The sequence below is a fragment of the Passer domesticus genome, chromosome 16 (genome assembly GCF_036417665.1).
Source record: "Passer domesticus isolate bPasDom1 chromosome 16, bPasDom1.hap1, whole genome shotgun sequence".
Lineage (NCBI taxonomy): Eukaryota > Metazoa > Chordata > Aves > Passeriformes > Passeridae > Passer > Passer domesticus.
Window position 1 is genome coordinate 12,378,504 of NC_087489.1, and position 20,001 is coordinate 12,398,504.

Sequence of the window (20,001 nt, forward strand, 5' to 3'; positions counted from 1 at the left end):
TCAATGATTTACCCCATGGGAATTGCTGGGCTTGCCAGAGTTCACTTAATGACACTGATGGGTCAATTCTCTGCCAGAGCCAACAACCCATCTTCATCATCTTCTCAACTTCACATCCACTAATGATCAGTCTTCATAATGAAGGCATTTTTCACCCTGCCAGGAGTCACAAGGAGAAAAATTGATTGACAGAGTTATCTGGATTGTAGTAATTAAATCAGGGCAGACAAATCCCTGCTCTCATTATATTTCAGACATGTCTGAACCATGAAAAACAGAGCTAAAGCTGAGTTGCTTCCTGCAGTTCAAAATGTGGCATTAAATGCTGTGTATTATATATAAGGTTACAATACATGAGTGTGAACAAATTAGAAAAGACACAAGTGGTCTAAATATGGGTGTTGGTTTTAACCATCTTCAGTGAAATGTGTATATCAAGTGTCTGAAAAAAGCTATTAGCGTGTTTCAGGAAATGAACCTGAAAGGATGCTGTGCTTCCAAGGGTACCCAGGCTCATTCATGCACTGGAGCAGCATTTGTGTGTCCAGCCAGGTGACAGGGATGGCAGGTACAGACAGAGATGCTCCACAGAGACACAGAGCACGTGGAACGGGCAGGGAGCAGGATCAGTGCCGGCCCAGTGGAACAACTGTCTGAGCTCTGAGCTCTCGTGTGTAGAGGAGAATGCAGATTTCCACTGTAGAAGCCAGAAAGGGATTTCAAATACCATTGGAATTCTTTTGTTGGTGAATTGCTTGTCGTGCAAGCACTTGCCTTGAAGGAGGATTTTGTGCAGATGTTCTTCGGGTAATGCTGCAATCTGGATTCAAGAGTTGTCCCTTGATTATTTTTAAAGAATTTTTCTTCCCTCAGTTTGTTAAGCTGAGCCATTTTTCAGATACTGTAAAATGTTGTACCCACTTTAGAAAGAAGATGTTGCATGAACTTGAATTCACATTACCAGTAAATTAAGCTGATTTGATCTAGTTAATATTGGGAGAGAGGCAGATTAGGGTTTAAAGCAGGAAAATGGAGCAGGGAAATCTGGATTCAGTGGACAGCTGTTCTGATAATATAAACTGATGCAAGTTCACTGAGCTCAGTTTAAAGTACTGAGCTGCATTTATGGGGTATTTGGCCCATATATGATGTATTTTTAAATAAACCATAATAATTCAGAAATGCAGATGACAACTTGTGCTGGTTTTGGCCTAGCATTCAGACAAAAGTGTGTTAACCAGAAAATCCTTCCAGAAGGAGTGAAGACTTTGGGGACACAATGCTCATTCCCTTCACGTGGCTGCTTTTGTGGGTCCCTCCATGGGTGCATTCAGTTTAACCTTTTGGATGGTACAAATCCATCTGGAATCAGCGCAGGAATGCTTTGCCTCTAGTTGTGCATTTATTTGTGTCTGTAGAAGTGTTCAGGGCATTCTGGATCTCAGCAAATGCTGTCAGCATTAAGGAAAGGTTTTTAATTTATTTCTTTGTAATGTAATGTTTTCCAAGACTTCAATCACCCCTGACTTCCACATTTGATAACACAGAGCTGTGAATTATAGGATGTTATGTACAACAGTCAGATTTAAAACCAGGCATGCTTTGGGATAAGATTCCACTTCTCATACTCTATTTTGCCTGTGAACTTGGATCCAAATTGACAGAAGTTCTTTTCTAAACCTTTCCAAGCAGGTTTAAGTTATAGGGCACTGGGCTGGGAACCAGGAGATAGGTTTAACACTTGGTCACTGAAATTGAGAAAGAGCCAGTGACTACAGGAGTGTTTTGTCCCTGAATATATTTATTTCCAATTTCGTGATGATGTTCCAGGTGTACACACACCTGTGAGATGGAATAAATTGGTCTTCAAATGGCTGAGCAGACAAGCTGGTGATCTGTCAGTGTGCCTCTGGAAAGTAAGGACAAAGGACAATTTGTTAGATATGGGATTTGTTATAATTAAGATATTTAATTCTAATAACATGTCTGCAAAGCTGTAAAGTTTAAAAAGAAAAGAAATTGTGAATATGTCTGTTTTTGTAAGGACCCACAATTTAGTTATGAAATATGGCAAGTAGAAAGTAGGCTTAAGAAATTTCCCTGTTTCCAAGCAGGCCCTTGAGGGGCCTGGGATCTGCTGCCTCCTGTTTGGTTTCCATTCAGCCAAGGTGCTCGGGGTACTTGACCTCCTCCACTCAGCAGAACCTGATTCATTCTTTTTCCTCCCTGGTTTCTCTGCTTCTTCCTGCCCAGTTCAGAAGGTCACCTACAGCTACTCCCTTTGTCACAACAACTGAAGAATAATAAAATCATGGGCTGCAGTGAAGTCAAAAGAGTTTTGTTGTAAGTGTTGGCTCTGACTTGCCTTGTGAAGCAGTGCTGGGAGGGAGGGACAGGTCCAGGAGGGGTGGAGAGCAAGATGAGACTTTGAAGCACCTTCCATAAATCCTATGTATTTTTCCAAATGGGTCAGGAGAAAAAAACTTCCACAATCTTAGTACGGAAAGGGAGCAAATGCAACCTGGTCATCTCCAGGTCCATCCCCAGAGCAGCTCCTGCTGCTGTGTTCTGCCCCAGACCCACACAGCCTGTCCTGATTGTTGTTGCAACACAAAGAGGAGGAGTAAGGGCACAATGGTACAATGCTGGAGATGAGAGGCAGCATGTGGCTCCCTCACAACCTTCTATATTTCAGAAAGGGATCTCTCATTTGATGAAGATCCTTTTTTCTGTTTAGTCATAAACAGATGAATCCCATAATAGCCTCTGTTTCCTCTACTACAGGAGGTCTGTATGATTAATAAGATCTCCCTGTAGTGAATGCCAAGCCAAACAGATGAATGCAAGGCGCATCTGCTGTAGATTAAACATTTGGAAAAAACATTTTATAAATATTTTTTTCCACAACAACATATCCATATGGCAGTTAGCTAGGGTATATATTTAAAACCTTGCATGTACAGTATATCGCCATGCATATGTATTTAATATACTTATTAAATAAGTACTTATGTTGTCACTCAACAGATAGCTTTTTGATATGACTTTTAATCTCTTCGAGATGTCAAATCAGACTGTTTGAAAGGACCACATGTGCCCTATCAAGCAAAGCATGAGAAGACACTGCTTCTGAGTGGGTGGGTTAGTGGGAAGCAAATCTTTTATTTCATTATTTCTCAGAAACAAGATGTGCAAGATAATTACCTGGTTAGGATGAGGTAAGTGTAAAATAACATACCCTGAATACGCCTAGAGAGATAAGGTTGTCCTGGGTACTATGAAAACAGATCCTGAGGAAACTGGGAGGTTAAACTAATTGGAAATTTCTTAACTGGAAATCTTAACATTTAAATTTAGCTTTACTAACTTAAAAACACTGACATTATATCTCATTATAATTAATATTTTGGACTTCCTAATCTAGCCAGAATGGGTTAAAGGACTTAACAGAACTAATAATTATTTTTTCTCTATTTCTTGTTATATAGCGGGGGGCTCCTTTTTTATTTCTGTATCTCTGTGTGTTCCTTAGAGAACTAGACTATAACTCTGGATTGATAAAGAATGAAGTCTGACAATTTATCCCAAACTAAAACCAATTTCAACAAGTAAACATCATCCAGAGCAGCTATTGGCACTCTCACAAAAGTCAATCTGGTTTTTTAAGTTTTTTTAAGTACGTTGTTCTTGTAAGACTTAGCAATTTTATTGTAGGCTGATTTTCTGGTACACTGGGATCTTTTGGTTTACTTGTCAAGAAACCAAAGATCCCAATATGTGATTTGGAGAACCGGATTCCTAAAATTTTTTCTGTGACGTTTTTTAACTGGCCTTCCAGTCCATCAGAAAGAGGGAAAATCAGCATTTCAAGGTTCCTTATGTGCTTGCTTGTTGTGTTGTCAAGGATCAAGACCCGGTTTGCGTGTGTGCCTGGAAAACTGGGGCACTTCTCTGAGGAAAGGCCTCTCTGAACCTGACATGTGCTCTGGGAATGGCCAGTGCTTGTCAATTCATGTCTGTCTGGGCTGGGAGAACGTGGATTTCCAGACCTTGCAGCACGGTACTTGCAAGCAGACATGACGTTTCCCCACATCCTTTTTCACAGATTGCAGAACAGAGGAAAATAATTGCCTGGCTTTGCTTTTATCACACACCATTAGGTGCTTTGCCGACTCAAACAAGAAAGACAAAAAGCGCCTCATGTTCAAGAAACTTTCCATATTTATGTTCATTACAGCTTCAGACTTTGCTGCCTAAATGGCTTGTTTCTGGATGTTCTTGCCATAGTTTTCCTCATTTCTGAGTGTCCTGAGGGCAGGTGGGAGCATGGAGGTGGGAAGCTCCCTCACTTTTGAAATAGTGGCTTGATGACTCATGTCTCATTCTGCTTGAGAGGCTCATTTCTTGATGTCCTTGCTTTGCTGTTGAACTGAAAAGTGCTGCTTCACTGTTTAAAAAAAAATTATTTTGTTTTAACCAAAATGCCTGTGGAGTCTTGGAAACATCACTGAACAAAATTTTCTCAAACTTTGTAGAAACAGTTGGAAAGTGGTGGATTTGAACTGAAAAATCATAGAGTGGTCCTCTTTGCATCGGGGCTGAAAAAACCCTACAGAATGTGAAGCTTTTCTGAACACATCTAATTTCCAGAAGCATCTCTTTTCAGAGCCCTTATGTGAGCCCTCAGTAGCTGTTTGTGATGTTCACAGCAGGTTTTTTCCTACATATGTCAGAACCATACCTGAAATTAGTTTTCAAGTAGATTAGTTAAATGATTTTAAAGAAAACCACAGTTATTGTGCTTTAGCAAAGGATTATTTTAGACTGGTTTTGATTTTTTCCCAATGAATTGCATTTAAATGGATATAATCTAAGTTTATATTGATTTAATGGTGTCTCATAGCTCCTTTGTACTGGTTTAGCACAACTGATTCATTCAAGTCCTGAATTCTGGATTCCAGAAATGGGTCCCTGAGCTGTTCCAGCATTGCTGTGAGGCTGCAGCACCTGGAAGGCTCCGTGCTGGAGAATTCACCTGGCTGCCCAAAGCATGCCAGAGACAGCAAACGATGCAAACACCTCCAGCCCTGGCTGAGTGCTCAGGGTATGAACCTCCCCTGCACGTGGGCAGAGTCCATCCAAGCAGGAGTTGGGATGATCTCCCAGACGCTCCCACAGCATCCTGTAATAATGTGGCAAGATCATTGCGAGGGGAGAAGGTGCCCAGAGAGTCCCTGTGGAGGCATCAGTAACATCCATCAAGGATGTGCTGTTCTTAAAAGGCAGAGATGAGTCTGCAGGGCTGGTTCGTGTGGGATCCAGGGGGATTAGCACTCCCTGCTCTCCTCTGCCAGCCTCCCACGGTCTGACATGATTGTAGGAGAACACAGGGTGCTCAGGATGCCAAAGGAGTATTTCTCTGAGGAAAAAAAAAAAAAAGTTTAATTTTTTAAACTGAAGAATAGCTTCTTTAAGTGAAAAAGGGAGAGTGATATGGATTGGCAGGCTGAATCTTTATTTAAAATTTTATTTAAACCTGAATCTTAATCTGTTATTTTCAGTAGGTTTGTCTCAGAGGTGAAATGGGAAGTTGGTTCTCCAGCAGTGTCTTCTGAGGTGTGGATTTCCTGGGCAGGGAGGCATTGCCTTATCTCTCCTATTGGCACAAACCTGTCTGAGATATGGCTGCTTAATTGTGCAACACCCTATTCTCTCCCAAACTGGATTAAATGTGGGTTTTGCTTTTTGCTCTGAGCTCTCTAGATCCTCACAGGAATGCCTGGAGGTTGTGGACTTCAGTCCTCCCCTGTCTTTGCCAAAAAGCCAAACCACATTTACCAGCAAATATTATAGAAAAAACTACTTTTAACAAGAAACTTTCAACCATGAAAAGACATATTCTAGGAAAATTCTTTCTGTTTTGCTATAAAAATGCTTGTCCTTGGAAGTACAAACCTTCTTCATTAAAGACAGTAGTTGGAGGAATCTAAACTGTTCTGCTTGTAGGACTACTTGTAAAAATAAAATTAGTTTTTATTGACAAAAAGGAAGAGAAAAAAAACCACACCATGTGTTCCTATGATAAACAACTGCTTTCCTGTTCATCTAGAGTTCAAACAACAGTCAGGGTACAGTTTGGCTGCCTATGGCCAAGGACTTTTGACTTCTCTGTTTGGCCAAGGATCCACTGCAAACACTTTGTTCTAAGGTGAGAAGTGCATTCCGTGAATAAAAACCAGTTAGGAGCTGGGAAAGAGAATGACAAACTTTTATCTGAAAATGTCACTTTAACTCTCTCCATAAGATACCTATGGTTCCCAGGCAGTATGTTTTTGTGATTTAGCTACATTTCCTGCCAGATTATTCAGCTAGATACAGATCTCTTGCTCCTGCAGTGTGGAAACCTGAATAATAATTTGAGCTGCAGAAAGCCCTGGTGAATTGCTGGCCTACTTTGCTGTCCCAGGGGAAGGTGCACTTCTCCAATCCAGGAGCCATTGCCTTGGCAGATGGCTCTATTTACTCAACGAGCAGGTCAGGACAAGAGGAAAAATGGAACATAATAATCCAACAGTATTCAATTAAAGGTAGCTCTGTGCAACTGTACCTAAGTCACTGCTGCCGAAGCCTCTGGGGAGCGTGTTCATTTTTCAGCCTTGTTTCCTAAGGAAATGAGGCTGTCTGCCTTTCTGCCTTTCTGTCTGTCAGCATCTGTCCTCTCCGATTAATTTATTCATCTGTTTGCCATTATCAAGGAAAAATGACCACAGAGAACAGTTTTCAAACACACAGAATTCCAACAAAGTTAACAGAACTTGGCAACTGAGACAGGAGGAGACCCTGAGGGTCTCCATGGAGGGGAAAGGAGATAGAACTCCAACCATTCCCAGGCTGGAGAGCAGGTCAGACCTGTTGGCCTCAACAAGAATATTCTTTGTCAGCAGTCTGAACCAGGATGGTCCTCCTTGTCCATCCAAACATCTGGGAAATGTGGGAGCAGCCCGGGGAAACTGTCAAGGATGAGATGTTAGAGACATAACAGAGTAAGGTAAGACAGAAAAGCTCTTAGAAGAAAAAGATTTGAAAAACCAACCAAGGAAAAACATTATGTGTTCCCAAAACATTGAACATCGTGTGTATTAAATTTCATCTCTGTTTTGACTGAAGCCCCAAAACTGGTTTTGGAACCAGATGTCCACATCAGTATTATTATGGCTTTTTTATTGCTAGGCAAGAAAAATATCATTTGCTTCAGCTTTCCTGGAACTGAAAGAACAGGGAGAGATGGCAGAGCAGGTTCAAGTTCCAGCTGATTATTGGATTCATTAGAAATGGGCTGTCTGTAGCAAACAATACAGGAAAACCCTGGAGGAAGCAGGGTGAGAAGGTTTGGACTCTTTCCTTTGTATGCTGTCCATCCCCCCAGCAGATTAGATATTTGGAACTCTTTCCAGACATTTTTCATTTTGTTGGTAAATAGGCATGCACTTGTTCTGGGATTTCAGTCCCCAACTGTTCACTTTATCCAAGGGAGAAAGGCAGAAACATTAGTGAAGCTCAAACAATAAAACCTCAGAATGGGTCAGGCCAGTTATTATTACATGATTTCAGGCTTTGAAAGGTCATTTATGTTTTCCAAGTTGGATTTATTTTTTACACTTATTTGTAATATTACCTCGCTGTGTTTCATAATGTCAGGGAAAATGTCTGGTTTCAGGCCTAAAATGTCAAAGCAGCATTTTCAAAATCACTCACCACTGAGCCAAATGTTTTTCTGTTGGAGTCAGTGGTAACAGTCCCATTTGCCTTAGGAAGCTGTGGATAGTGCTGAATGTTATGGAAATCCACATTTGTTACCATTTTTTCAGGCTGCACATTCCCCTTCCTTCTCCTCTTCCACAGGCCTGTTCATGTGTGGAATGATTCCTGGTAGGAAAGATAAAAGCAGCTCAGAGTCCTGGATTCACTTCCAATCCTTCCTAATGACTAAGGTTAAATCATGGAACTGTTTTCTGCCTCGGTTTACACCTAAGTGACACATAAAATCCCCACCTCAGAGGGCCTCACAGCTCACCAACACCTGGGAATGACAAAACTGCTGCTTCAGAAGTGCCAAGTGTATATTATGGGATAAACTGTTCCTGTAGTGTTGAGAGATATAATGTAGATGAAGCTGATGCAATGTAGACATATGTCTCCATCTGTGCCTCCATGTTAGGGATTGTTCTGGATGCACTGACTGCAATAACCAGAATTTCCCTAGCAAGGAAAATCAGGGTTTAAAAAATTTAATAAGAATCTCACGTTGATAAAACCTTCCCAGTGGCTTTGTCATGATGAAAACAAAAAAGGGTGCAGAGAATAAATTAATTTGCTGTTCCAATAGCTATGATTCAAAGTGGGCTGGTTTTTTAATGGCTTGTCTCCCAGTCAGCACACAGTGAAACATCTCTGCTGTAGGACATCCCAGTGCCATATTCTTAAGAATTTGCTTTGCTTTGCCTACTCTAGAGATATCTTATGTCTTCAGTTGTGAGTATTGCCAGATAAAAAACCTCTTAGCACTCAGATTTTCTAATCCTCTAGACAAGATAAAAAAATCCAACATCCCCCTATCGTTGTCTGCCCTCTCCTGTACCTTGCATTTCTATCACATCAGCTTAGAATTACCTGATAAGAGAAGTAGGAGTGTGCAATAAATTTGTGCTTCTATATGGCAAGAATATTCCCTTTGACTTGTATTCAATACCTTGGTTTATGAACATTATCATTCTTCCTGATAGCCCGAGTTACTGCAGAGAATTGCTGTGATAGAGCAGGACGAGCTGTGGAGGGGGGCTTCTCCTGGTGGGTGTTTGGTAGGACAGAACCATCAGGAATATTGTTCTTCACCCTGGATGGACGTGTGGGAGTGGCTGAGGCAGCTCAGACACATCATGGGCTCCCAGGGAACCTGATGAGTTAGAACTCCTTCTAGAAGAATATTTCTTCCTCCTGTTATAGTTGTACAAATTCCTCTGCCGTTCTACCTGGAGACAGGAACAGAGAAAGGGCTTGGGCCAGGATGATGAAGAAGAAGGAACAAATAAAATTCTGGTCCCAAAGCACTGAATTTAATGATGGTGGTTGCTCAGAATATCTCAGATTGAGGTATCACAAAGCTGTGGCCTACAAAGAATTAATTCTGATCCCATTAAAACTTCTGCAAGTGCTCCAGTTTACACAGAGAGAGCTAAACCTTGTGTGGCAGCAAGTATTGGCAGGACATAGCTCTCGAGCAATAAAGCTCAGCAATACTAACTTCATGATTTGGTTTTGCTGTCAGATGGTGATAATTCCACTGCTTTAGGGATTTCAAAGGTCTTAGGAAAATGTAGGCTGCTCTGCTGTCCTTCACAGCCTCGACATCCTGCTGCTCTTGGGCAGTGGGAGGCTGAGCTTTATTCAAACAATATAAATAATATTGCTAGAAACAGTCAAACTACTTTTGCTTTTTAGAATCATGTAGAATATGGTAAAATCCAATGAAATGAAAATGAAAAATATGCTTTAATTTCAGTCTGCACAATCAGATGCAATAGTCTGTGTGCAAACGGATTAACATGCCAAAAATATAACTTGAGGCGAGAAGTGTAACTTCCCTCAGTAAATTAACATCAATAATTATAAGCTGTAAACAGTTGCAGATATAATTAAGATTCGAGGCCCAAGGGTTGCACATGCCTTGCTGCAACTGATATCAGACTCTGTGATCTTGATGTTCAAGTCCCCTCCAGAGACAGCAAAGTTAAGAACATCCCCCTGTGTGGAAATAACGTATCGACATTTTGGAGCATTTGCAAAGCTCCTCTCCCCCTTTATTTTAAAGACAAACTAGGCTCTTTGTCAAAAATTAGAATTTTCTGGTTTTCCCTGTGCTATTCCATTATTGTGCCTTCTCTCCTTGCAGCTGATGTGCTGGAACTTCATGCTAAAGCATTATTTTTTTAAAAGGGTTAAATTAAGCAAGTTGTTACAGTCCCCTGCAGACAAAGAACTGTCCTCAAAGGGTGGAGGGGATTTCTTTGTTAAATTTGTAAAAGGGGGAGACAGAGGAGGAGGAGGAAAGGGATCCACTGTGTGGAAGGAAAAAAGCAGAACAGGTGCTTGTGTTTGAAATAACCTTTCAGAGCTCAAATCAATGGGAAGAAGAAAGATGGAAAAATTAGAGTAAGGGTTTCAAGTGAAACTGTTTGAGCATTTTTCAGGATGTGATGATTATTGGTACCTTTAAATGGAATATTCAGAACTTTGCAGAAAAAGACTTTAAAGAAAGCAATGGGTTGCTCATCATTATGGGGGAACAAGCCCCAAACTTTTGGTCAAGAGACCTTGTGCTTCAGCAGAGAATTGTTGTTTTGGGCTGAGGGCTGGACTATGGTAGTGCATTTTGTGGGTATAATTTGCCTCCAGAGTTATAATTTTCAGTGAAGTATTTGTATCAGTGGAACTCCTTTTGTGTAAGTCCTTACACAGGTTACCAAGTGCCTTATGTTGTACAGCATTTTCCCTTTCTCCAAGAACACCAGTTTGTGGCATTTGTGCACTCAGAGGACAGTGATGCAAAGGCCAGGCTATTAGGTGGGGGTGAGAATCACAAATGACTCCCATTCCAGGTCCAAAATGGCCCTTGTTTCTGTACATAAACCATGGATGAGACATTAATTAATAGTCTGACATTAATTTCATGTGATGGGAGCTGCCCTGTTTGTTCCACTGTGTGGGGAAACCCTCAGATGGCACTTACACCAAATGCAATTTAGCTTCACTTAAAGACATCTGGCAGAGCAGTAAAGGATGGCCTAAGTGTCCATGGGAGAAAAGACCAGGAACATCATTTTGTCCTTGAGGTCAGGGAAAAGAAGTCTGTGCAGTTCTGGAATCTGTGAATGAGGTCTGGGTGATGTTCAGGTAATGCATCAATGACTTAAGTGTTTGCAGTTTCAGTACTTGTAGGATCTGCCTCTCAGGTGTCTTTGAAATGATCCTGTCAAGGTGTAAACTTGGTGTTTAATATGCTTTTACTGACACACTATAGCACAGAATGGCCCAGTCTGATCACAGACAGAAATTTATAAATTCTCAAAGAAAACAGCCTTTGAAGGGTGTTGAAAGTTGTCGTGTCAAGCAAAACAGAGGCAAAGCCTTCAGCTCCTGGCTTGACAAAAGAGTGAAAAACAACTGAAGCTTAGGAGAATTGCTTTTCTGTTTGTAGTGATCCTTGTGGTTTGTGGGGAGGCCACATCTTAGGAAGTTATTGCTGGTAACAGGCACATGCAAAGAGGAGATTGGAAAAAATGCTGCAACAAGTTTTTCTTGATCCTCCTGAAATATTTTTATTTCCATTAAAAGATACAGAAATCCTCATTTCACTGTTAAGAAACCGCTTGGCCAGGAAATTAATAGAGGAGGAATTTTACTTCAGTGGTTGATTTTTAGAAAAAACAAAGCAACATCAACCCAAGGCTGGCCTGGGAGACCCTGGATGCTTGGGAAGAGCAGAGGTAGGAGCTGCTGAGTTCTTCCCCCCGCTCCACCCTGCTGCTGTCACCCTCATTTTGCCACCTCACACTCTTCATTGCTGCTCTACCCGTGCCACCCTCCAGCCCTGCCTGGAAGTCACACAAGGTGAAGGCAGCTGAAGTGTTACTCTAACTCACAGCACCTCTATAAATCTCTTAGTAAAGCACCAGGGTAGTTTTACAAGTGTAATGACTTTTTATTTTATTACCCAGCATGCAGTACATGAAGCTGCTTTCCCACAATGTATAAATTTAGTGAGGGAGGAAACTCCGTTTTCCCCATTGCTCTGCCATCAGTGCCTTTCTGAGATCAGGGAGCATTTGAAAATGCTTCCTCTGCCTAAATTCTGAATGACTAGAAAATAGGTTAAAAGTGCCACTTTGTACTGTAGCACTTTATGAAAGTGTGTTTTGTTTGACAGGACTTAATAAAAAAATCTTTTAATCTCTGTCACTGTGGGTAGGTGGGAAGGCCAAAAAGTCTAAATGTTTTAAAGGAAAATTTTAATTAGTATGCAAATTTGACTTTCTGCATTAAAATGTCATTTACTAAGTAAATGTTGTTGCACTGGAAGTTCAGATATTTGATCATTTTCTGTCAAGGTGCCTTTGCAAATTTCCTGAATGTAATAACAGTATTTCAAAAACAAAATGAAATTCTCCTTTTGTTGCAGTGCACTGGGTCTGCTCCACCAAAGGCTGTGTGACTGGAATATCTTAAACCAGCCACCAGCTCATAGTGCTGGTTCTCCTTCCCCCAGTTTGCAAATTTTGTTGTCCTCTCGGTGCCTGCAGAGGTTTTGTGAAACAAGGGAGATGAGAAATATACCCTACATGTCATAAATTTAAATCATTGAAGCATAGCAACAAAATGATTACAAAAACTCTTGTAGTCATTAGAATCAAGGGAAGCGGTTGCTGGGTTATTGTCAGCCACCACTGAAGGTTACAGCAGTGCTCAGCATTTACAGGGTTAGGAAAAGCCTTACACACATTCTGAGGGTTAACTGGTTTCATTGTCTCAATAAAACACTCATTCCTCTCTCCTGAACAAGGACAAGACCAATGGTTGAAGGCCCAGCCTTGCTTTTAACATAGAAAAAGAATCATTCTTACATAAAAGTGATGGAAAAATAATTGTGAGACAGAAAAAAAAATGGGGAGGGGAAAATTTAATAAAAGCAGGAAATGCCAAGTTTAGTTTCTTTCCTTCAGTGTCTGTGGGGTCAGTGGTTGCTTCTTGCCACCCTGAATGAATGTGGTGTCTCAAACTGCACCTTATATGGAGCTCTTGAGGGATCAGAAACATGGCACATGGGAGCCATATGTTCAGCACTTGCCATCATTTATTGAGAGCCGAGTTCAGGGCTAAAAACTGATTTAAAGATCCATATTTAGAGCTCCTAAGCACAAAATAAGGCACAAATTCTCACAAAAGTTGAAGACAGAAGAGAAAAAGCTGTGACCCAACATAGAAGTGGTTTTAAAAAAGAAGAGAAAAGGCTGAGGGAAGGAAGGAAAGAAGAAAAAAAATTGGTTTTAAGTGCCAAGTGCCTGCCCTGGGAATGCAGATCCTTGGCTAAGGGCTGCAGGGGGAAGGTCTGACGAGGCTGGTGGATGTGGAGGCCTGAAGGTTTATTGGGAACAATGTGCTCACTCTGGATCCATCAAAGGTCAGAGGAGAAGGAACCTCTGCAGTGTGAGGAGAGGGGGATTGCTCTCTCCACCCTCACCTCATCCTACAAAGGTGCAGATTTGCCTGTGATATCCACACACATGGTGGAGAACACAAGTGACACAGCCTTTGGCAGAGCTTTCAGGCTTTGTGAATGTGTCTGTATAATTTCATTAACTGGGTGTCCCACATGAACAGGAAATGTGCAGTTGTGTGCTCCTGATCTTTCAATAAATCTAGAAACTGCACATAACCCGAGGCAGCTGTGCTGAGAGGTTCTCTGTGTTCCTCACAGCCTTGTGCTCATTTGCTCATACCCTTACTTGTGCTGTGACCTTGGCTGGAAGTGCTTTTTGTCCAGGAGGAGTCACTGACCTGACCTTGGATCTGCCATCCCTGGCAGGCTTGGGATGTGTTGGCAGGAAAACATTCCCAGTTAATGGCTGTGCCTCCCCTTTGAATGGACACTGGACATTGGTTCCTGCCACTGTTAATTGGCCCTTTGGATGTGCATGAACTTTGTGTTATGAAAGAACTTATAGTGGATTTTTCTTTTGCATAATAGACATTTTGCTGGTTAAAAAAAAGAAAAAATAATGAAAAAACCCCAACAAAACCCCAAACTCCATTACATATGAATGTTTTCACTGTGTTAGCAATTTTTGTATCTTATTGGCAGTGTTCTAAAGTACTGAAGATCGAGACTGCTCAGTTCCCTAGAGATCCTTGTAATTACAACAAAGACTGCTGGAGCATGAAAAAAGTCATTTGGCAAAATGGTCCTCTTGGCTTCCTCTGTCTCATCCTCCCCTCTCCCTGACTTCCAAGTCCTCTTTGCTCAGTTCACTAGACAAACACATTGTTTGCTGTTCGCCAGGGCAGATGTTTGTTTAACTCAGCACCTTCTGCTTCTTTCCCCAGCTGGAGGAAAGTCACTGTTCACTCTTTTCTTTTCTCTTTACAACACCTCTCCCCTGCCAGCCAAGGTGCAGAAAAGAAGGACAATGGTGCAGCTCATGAGAAGTAGATCCATGTTCCAGCATCTCTAGGAGCTTAAGCACCATTTCCTTTATTCTATAAATGGCAGATGACAAAACACAGAGAACACCTCACTGGGTTGTCTTACTGTGCAAGGAGGTAATATCCAGCCACTGAATATTTAATGTAGAGAACAAACCCTCTTCTTTTTGAAAAATCATGAAATCCCAACTTGAACTGACTCATGCTCTGATCCAGCTGAGTTCTGCTGGAACAACCCTGCTCTGGAGAAATGTTAGTGCTTGAGAGAATGTTTGCCTTGTAGTCTGGACTGTGATGCAGAGTCAGGCTGCAGAAAGTCTACATAAAACCTGTGTATCCCTTCAGTGCTGATTGGAGAGCCTAAGAGGGCATATGACTCACTAGAGGCTGAGGTGTTGAGGCTCATCCATGTTCCAAATAAACCTTTGCCACCGAAATCTGTGTTCCAAGAGTCTCAGCAAGATTTTGGATTTATTCCTACCCCTTTGTTCCTGCCTTCCATCCCTTCCTGTGTGTGACTGACACAGTGCTTTCTCCTTCCTTGCAAATTTCCTCACAAATTTTTGGCTTTGTGCATATCTCCTCCACTTCATGCCTTACTCATGCATCTGACTTCTCTAAAGCTCTGTGGCTTTCTCTGTGTTCCCTGCACAAAGGTTGGCTTCGCATTCCAAGCACCAGGTCAGAGAACTTAACTCCAAATGGATCCAGCAGGATGAACAGATATTCTTTTACTTTAACAAACAATATAGTGCCACTTTTCCTGATCAGCTTGTGCATTTTCAACAAGTCCAGAGATAATTACCAGATTTACATATATGTGACTATCAATGCAGAGCTGGGCTTTTATCTACATGCTGTATGTTTCTGTAAACAAAGAAGGGATGTAATTGTCATCAGAACCATTTGTTGTAATTGGAATGCTTATAAATAAGGAACAGACATTGCAGGTTATTCATTGCAGGCTGGAAAAGCTGTCTATTGGCTTGGTACCCCTTGCAGAAGCCAGCCAGAACCTGGAGGTTTTGCAGTACTTGGTCGCGAGTGAGTCCTGTAGGGAGTGACTGTGATTACATCCCACAGCCCTGCAGGTTCTCCTGATAATGCTGCTGTATTTATTCCTGCTGTGCTGGAAACTAGCAGACCTATTGGAAACTTTAGCAAACCTTGCTGTGAGTTTCACATTTCTGTTTTACTGCAAAGCTCTTCACTTTTGTAAGATGCATTCTCAGATAAGCCAACTGAAGAAGGAACTTCATGAGCATATTTTTTTTTTATCTCAAGAAATCACTTTGGATTTAGCTCTGTTTCTGATCCATTGGAAAAATTCTTACCTGCATGATCAAACATTTTCTCACAACAAATACTCGTAATTCACAGAATTCTCTTATTAGTTTCATGTGACATCTTTTGCACAACTGAAATAAACTTTCTTAAAAAAAAAAAAGAAAGAAAATTACCCAATGAAACAGATTCCACATTTTTTATAGTAGTGAAAGCTTTTGGGGACAAAGAAATGGTACCAGTGTGACTTGGAACTGAATTTGGCTTGGCCTTCTCCAGAAGAATGAATCACAGCCTTGTATATGGCAACAGTATAATTCCCTTGATTCTTTCTCTGTCTCGTTCTTATCACATCCTTCTTATTTCTTGATTTCATAACTGCCAAAGACTGGACAGACAAAGATTTTCATATTATAGCACTCTAAATCTTCCTTTCTTTGCAGGAATAAATTGAATAGCTGATTAATTTAATGAACCCTTTCTAGTTTAGATCATTGCCCCAGGAAAGCAGCACTCAGTTTTCTGTCTCATTCTTCTAAAAGACCAGAATATCTCTGATTCTGTGTTTTCTGTCTGTCCTCATACTGGCAGTGTAAATGCTGTCAGCAGACACAAACCTCTTCATTTGAGATTCTTATTTAACCCATTCAGGATTCCTGATAACAGATCAGTTTATCTCGGGATTTGTGGTATTACTTTATAAAATCTGTGAGAATTCATGGAATGCAAAACTTCTGATTTTACCTGGGCTGGAAAGGTAAAAGATGTCTGTTGGAAATTACCCAAGGCACAATGACATCAGTGGGGATCTTCCCACAGACATCAAGAGCCTGTAAATCACCAGCACAGGTGCTGTGACTGATGAAGAAGAAAGTTGGGAGATGCCTGTTCTGGCCATAAAGACTTTGTGGTGCAGCTAATTTCAGTTTCTTAGACAAAATTTGTGTGTTGAAACACTTAATCCCCCAAAGCATAATTTTTCTCTCCAACTCATGACTCTTTCCAGTAAAGTGTAATGCAAAATTCCACCTGCCAAATTCTTCCCTTGTTTATGTGTTCATAACAGATCAGTGAACAAAATTCTCCTTGCACTTCATTGGTCTTAGAAGGTAACTCCATGTCAGCTTGTTGAAGGATTACTGGGGGAAATACCCCAAACATTTTATGAGAAAGAAAGGGCCTGTGGATTTCAGCTCAGCTGCATAAATATCACTGAAGGCAGGATTGAGTCCTTATTATTTCCTGTCCACTGCATTTCTCCCATTTTGTCATGGCAGCTGTGTAGATGGAAACTCCCAAGATTTCTACAGCCAAGTCATCCTTCACCAATAAAGCCATACTGACTCACATAATAGATTAGGCTGTCACACTAAACCTGACAAACAACATTTAATATGTCTCAAATTGCATCCGGGCAGATATCCCTGTAAACGACCGTCCCTACCACGCAGATGTTTCCCATCTCTTTGGAACAGCTCTGATGGTCAGGCCAGGCATGAGGCTCTCCTGCTCTTCCCCATTACCTTTAGCTTGCAAAAATAGAACTTGTGCACAATGCAGGGCTGTTATCAGCAGTTCTATATCTGCTTTTGTCTTCTAACTATTCTTTTAACTTGCTCCAGCCTCAGGCTGGGATTTTTTTATTTTTTTTTTTTCAGACAAGTTCTCCCTAGTCTGCCTCCTTCCCAGACTGTTTATGTTTGAAAGACTTCTACATTAGCTGGTGCTAATCTTCACATCCTCACTTATTCCCACTGGCCTCTCTCATCCTTTTTCCCATTGGGTTGAGTTTCAGTTGTATCATCTCCAATTGTTCTTTAACTTTTTCCAGCTCTGTGCAGTCAGCTTTCTGGTGCACCATAGGGCTCCAAATTGAAATTTCTCTGGGCAGTTCACATTTCCTTAAATTTCGATAAGGTGAAAATCCCTTGGTGCTCTTGCACTGAGTAACATTTCAGATGCAAGGATAACCCTGTCCCAGCTGTGCTGAGGTCTGTGTGAGGGGAGTGATCAATGAGATGGATGCAGCACAGACAGGCTTCCTTGGTTATTCATCAGTTTATCTGATTGACCCATGTGACAAATAAAGCCTTGTGCAAATGCAGGTGTTTCCCTACCTGGCAGGAATCCCAGAGGGCTGCTGACCAAGCTGCTGTAGGATTTAGTGGTGGCCAGAACTTCTCAGCACAGCAGCACCTTTGATTACCAAGTGAGGACCTTTAGCTGTTTGCTGGAGGCCAGCTGCTGGGAAACATGTTAGCCAGCACATTAACTCGTGTTTTATTCAATTCACTTGCTCCAGTATGTCTTAGGGGTTATTTTTATTAATCCTTAGGTATTAAGACTGAACCAGTGCAGATTTTGGTGATGCTACCCCCAAAGAAGACAGTGGCAAAAATCCAGCTGAAGTCAGGTGGGTGCAGGAAGAGCATTGACACGAGCCAAGATATTCACAGTCAGAACTTGAGCTCTGGCCTTCCAGAGCCTGATGTTTGGATGGAGAGTGCAGCCACAATGTGAGCAGATGCTCTGTCCTTCTCAGCCTCCCATTTCCTCCCTTTTGCTGCTACGTGCCAGAGATTCACAGAGATCTCTTTCAAAGGCAGGCTTTTGTTTCTTCATCCACTTTCCGGTGTTGTGCTCTGCTTGTTTCTTTCAATTTGTCCTAAAAAAAGAGAAAAGTAAAACTAGTTCTATGAGACTACAGGGAAGAAAAATAATTCTCTGGAGTTTCTTCAGCATCTTGGCTAGGAACACAGCAAGCACTGTCATTATGGTTAGCAACAAAGGACACGGCATCGCTTCCAGCAAAATCACCACTTACTTCAGTGTGGGTGAGATTAGGCCAGGAAAAACCCCAGCTGAGTTTAATAGAGGAGAAACTGACTTTGGCTGAAACAATAAGCTGTGCTCCAGACCTGCAGTGAGAGCCTTAGATCCAAGTCTCAAGGAGGTACTGCTTTTCCTCTGGTACCTTCCCCCAGGGGTTCTGCTCATTATTCCACCAAGTCTCACAATCCCTTTTTCCCTCTCTCACAAGCAAGGTCCTTTGTCCATCCTCATTCAGATCCCCCTTAGCTGAAATGGAGGAGTGCAGGTCGTTCAGATAAGCACAAACTGTAATTAGGTCGTATTCTGAGTAAATAATATGTGGGTGGGAAAAGGAAGGAAGGGCGAGGGAGAGAGAGCAAATGGAAGAAAGAGGCAGGGGTTTGGCTGGGTTACAGAATTGCAGCAGGCTTCTTACAAGTCTCAAGCTAAAAATGGGAGATGTTTGCATAAAAAAGAGCTTTAATAGGTGCTATAAGCTGGCATTTTTGGTGATTAGATAGACAGGTGTTTATCATTTTAGTAACTGTTAGAGCTGAAATTGTGTACTACCCATTGTGTTACAAGCCTCAGTTGCAAGGAGCAGGAGGTTTGTGCTGTGCTGGGGTGTGAGGGCAGCCCAGAGCCTGTGCTGCTCCATTCTGGCCTCAGGAATCCCAGTGCCTGCAGGGAGCACCTTCCCTTCACAGGAATAAAGGGCAGCCTCACGTTGTGTACGGTGCCTTCAGCAGCTGCAGCCCAAACCAGAATTGCCTTCTCTTCACAGCCCCCAGGCAAGCTGCTCCCAGGATGGGAGAGGCAGTGAGGGCCTTGGGGTGTTCCAGGTCCCCCTTCTGCAGGACCCCTGCCCCAATCAGCAGCAGACCCACATTTTCCTGGTTATCCTTTTACACATTAATTATTTGCTACTTAACTGATGAGTTTAGCAACATCCAGGAAAAGGGTTTCCTTCACGTGGGAAAATGAAGCTTTTCTTGCAAGGTCAAAAACTGAAAACCTTATGAATTGTTTTGGCTGAAAAATTGCCAAGGAACACAAGATAATTCACTTTTTTGGACCGTGTTTGTTTACTTTGTGATGAAATAACAAAAATGTTTTACGAAAGCAGACTCTTTCCTAGAAAATCAATGTTCTCATTTGACAAAGGCTTAATGGAAAAAATGCAGGTTGCTCTAGGGATTTGCCTGGGAGCTTGTCCTTCACAGAAGTGGTGAAGATGAGTCCTTGGTTAGGGAGGAAGAGTGCCACATCCCTCTGCAGGGTGAGCCTGGTTGCAGCCCTTTTTCTGCAGCTCAAAGGAAATCCTGGTGTGTCTGAAGACCTCTGAGGAGCCTGTGGGACAGATACACCCAAAGAAAAGGCTGCAAAAAAATCGAGATGAGATTATGGTCAATCTCCACATGTTTTTTGTCAGTAGAACAGCTTTTGTTCTGCTTAAATTCCAAATACGAGATTCTGGCTTCCATTGGAAATCTACAGGTTACCAAAGCTGTTGAATTGTACATGATCAGCTGTGGGCCCCAGATCCAGTCTGAAGATATTAATGTCCAGTTTCCGCTGGCTGAGTTGGCTGCACATGTCAGCTTCCTGTGTTCTGCTTTCCAAGCTCAGTGCTTGTGGAAATTTTGCTTC

General features: G+C 41.8%; 1 protein-coding gene and 1 long non-coding RNA gene across 3 annotated transcripts in view; one reads left to right on the forward strand and one right to left on the reverse strand.

Moving 5' to 3' along the window:
• Nucleotides 1-20,001, forward strand: part of PMEPA1 (prostate transmembrane protein, androgen induced 1) — a 263,958-nt gene that overhangs the window by 64,784 nt on the left and 179,173 nt on the right. The window lies entirely within an intron of this gene.
• Nucleotides 7,706-18,661, reverse strand: LOC135282192 (uncharacterized). The gene is made up of 4 exons (XR_010348489.1): nt 18,365-18,661; nt 17,658-18,205; nt 8,750-9,029; nt 7,706-7,926 (listed from the first exon to the last, which is right to left on the reverse strand). It is a non-coding gene; the product is annotated as an uncharacterized LOC135282192 (long non-coding RNA).